At 40.7% G+C, this 3,217-nt stretch overlaps 1 long non-coding RNA gene across 1 annotated transcript in view; it reads right to left on the bottom strand.

Annotated features, from left to right (window-relative positions):
* Positions 1-806, bottom strand: part of LOC137994672 (uncharacterized) — a 5,785-nt gene extending 4,979 nt beyond the window's left edge. Inside the window, exon 1 of the long non-coding RNA XR_011122166.1 lies at positions 736-806. This is a non-coding gene — a long non-coding RNA (uncharacterized lncRNA). The remainder of the gene's footprint in view (positions 1-735) is intronic.
* Positions 807-3,217: the final 2,411 nt, after the last annotated feature.

A 3,217-nucleotide genomic window follows, 5' to 3' on the forward strand; every position in this document is an offset into this window, starting at 1 on the left:
TGTTTGTCATTTGAGAAATTGTAAGTCAAGGACCAATTAAACCTTGCACATTTTTGCATCGTTCGCAAGTTATTTTCAAAGATTGACTCCTGCTTCTGTGATGTTGCATTGTGCTTATCCTCTAAAGCCCTTTATCCTTGAACAACGAAACAGGTGAGTTTGAGGTTTACTGATGATGTTCGATTTTCAGATAACTTTTTCGAAACTCAAGGACAAAACGCCCGCAGCTGCTGAAAAACAAAACTATTAAGCGCTTGAGGCCCTGATTCTTTTGTGTATCCACATTTCCAGAAATCGAAGAATACAAGATTAGTGTCCCATGAACATTTGACAAAGAAATTAAGAAATTGCGTTTTTTGCCATCAGAAATGGGGGGTCGACTTAAACATGGGATCGACCTATACATGGGTAAATACGGTAGTAAGAAAGTCATGACTTACATGTACGTGTAACAAATACCTACATGTAGTCTATTTTTTTATTTACTCTACTTATTGTTATGTTTTTGTTGGTTAACCTTTTCCATCAACAGCCATTTTATTTTAGATGGACTAACTACAGAGAAGCTAAAAAGGCACCTCTGCACTTTGTGATAAAGAATTACATGTAGCTACACAAAATTTGGACTGAACCCCCCCTTTCCCTTGGGACCAAGTGAAGTGCATTTTTTGATACATAACAGTTAAAAAAGTTTACCAGTAACAGGAAAATAAAAACATTCTTCTTTTAAAGTACCTTAGGAGCAGCCGCAGCAGAAGCAGCTTTCTTTTGTTGTTGTTTAGCCTTCGCTTTTCCTTTGCAGCCCTAAAGACAAAAGGTAAATAAAAGATAGAATTTCAAATAAATACATGTAGCACTGCCAAGGTCTTTATAACAGCCAGATTATCCTAGTCCTACCTTCAATGAGCAGAAACGTTTGGGCTCTTCCAAGAATTGGGCAGACATACATGTAAATTTTCTTCTACAAAAGCATGCAAGTCACATAGTTGAAATTCTTACCCCTAACTTCATACCTTGAATAAACCAAATCTTTCACACCTACTGTACAAGGAGTACTAAAATCATCAATATCCCCAGCCCATCAGCAAAATTTACAGCCACTCTTGGCATTTCATTTTGATTCACCACAAAACATTCTATTGGTAAAACTGCAGTAACCATTTTTCTCAGATAAGATTATTCTCAGGTAAACTGTTCACAGTTCTCAAATAATGTGGGTAACACAATATCATCACTGAAAATGTTCACAAGCCGCAAGCATCATCACAGGATGCAACCTAAAGAGAAGCAAGCATGGGATCCTAAGTGCCCAAAATACTTTTATTGGTGAAAGAAACACATTGCAGTCGTTTTGTCAGTTTTTGTGTATATATGTACAATATGTCTGTGAAAGTAAATGGCCATCAAATGTTACTAATCAAAAAATGACCTAGTGAGCCCTTGAGACAGGATGTCTTAATTATTTTTTCTATGAAAGTAAATGGCCATCAAATGTTACTACCGTATTTATTCGATTAAGTGCCCAGGGCACTTATTTAATTTTTGGACTTTCAGGGTGGGTGCTTATTCGAAGGCTGGGCGCTTATTAAATTTCACCATTTTCAGTAAGTTAAAAAGTTCATTTTCTAACAAAACATGACAAAATATTAAAGCACATAAATTGTAAACTGTTCATTGTTTGGTTTACATATGCCCAGAACTAACAACTGATGTTACGGTCTTCACCAGAAGTCTCTTTAGCTATTTATACTGTCTCAATTCCACTCTCTCAATGGTCATCGTTCGCTCAGCTCAATAAGTGAAACTTTCCTGGTGTCTTCTCTCCTCGCCACTTACCGGACAGTGTAATGTCACAGCAAATGTGGTCAGTCGCGGGGGAGGAAGCCTGTTAGGGCTTCCTGGATGGATGTAAGGAAATCTTTGTCCTTCGGGCGGTGGGGTGGTGGGGCGGGGGCCCGGGCCCGGGGGGGGGTGGGGTGGGCCGGCCGGGGGGTGGCGCGAGCGCGTGCGCTTTTTGCCTTAATAACTTTTTTTCTACCTCAGGGTGGCCGTGCTTATTTCAAAGGTGGTGCGCGCTGATTTGCAGGGGGCGCTTTTCAAGTTGAGTGCTTAATGGAATATAATACTGCTAATCAAACTCTAATGATCTAGTAAGCCCTTAAGACGGCCGGGGACATCTTACATTATTTTTTTTCTGTGGATACATATCTCAGGACGCCACTTTCCAATTTCTGTGGAAAAGATACTAACCTGATTGCTTGTGTCACGGAGGGTCTGTTTCTCACTTCAGGTGGTCTGATTTCGCATTGGCTAAAATGCTTTCAGTGTGGCTCCCTGCATGCCCCGCCATGGAATTTGACATTCGTTCTTGTCCGCTTCTTCTTGACTTTTCCTCTGCTGAAAACCCTTCTTGTGCTTTCGACCGATAACAGTACCAGTCCAGGTGATCTTTCGAGGATTTCGTGTTCATTACAGAGAGCCTCTCTCAACATTTCCTTGTTGGAGGAAGGTGAAGACCTAGTTAATGCATACACCCAAAGCAGACACATTGTCACCCCAGATATCAAAATTACACGATATTTGTTTAGGTGTTGTTTTCTGTTTTTAACGTCAGAACCTATCAGCATCTTTATTGTTTAATTTAACCGCCTACTAATGTCAGTACCCAATCTTTCATGTATGTAATATTCAACTGCCGGTGCTAATATGGACAGTCGAATACGACTTGCACAAACAACACTGTACAATGTACTTGGTACGTTGCCAAAAATAAAGTCATGGTATCAAATTATAGGTTTTTACAATATTAAAAAAAAAAGGGAACATAGCGGCTATAATTTGCACGAATACCCGGGACTTGTTTCTTATTTACGCGTAGCTGGCTACGGAGAGTGGCTACGCGTGGCTACGCCGTAGCTACTAATTTAAATTGGTGATCATGGAATATGCTCAAACTGACAGAAAAACTAGAAAGCGAAATCTGGTTTAATACGCGTAGCCGGCGCTAGGGAGAGTGGCTACGCGTGGCCTACGCGTGGCTACGCTGTAGCTACTGATTGAAATTGGTGATCACGGAATATGTCAAACTGAAGAAAATTAGAGCAGCGAAATCTAGTAATACGCGTAGCCGCGCTGATGGAGGAGTGCTACGCTACCCTTTTTTTTGAATTGCGTCGTGTCCGTGTTGTTGACTAGTCATCTTAACGGCCCCCTAAGC

The sequence above is a fragment of the Montipora foliosa genome, chromosome 3, assembly GCF_036669935.1.
Source record: "Montipora foliosa isolate CH-2021 chromosome 3, ASM3666993v2, whole genome shotgun sequence".
Taxonomy (NCBI): Eukaryota; Metazoa; Cnidaria; class Anthozoa; order Scleractinia; family Acroporidae; genus Montipora; species Montipora foliosa.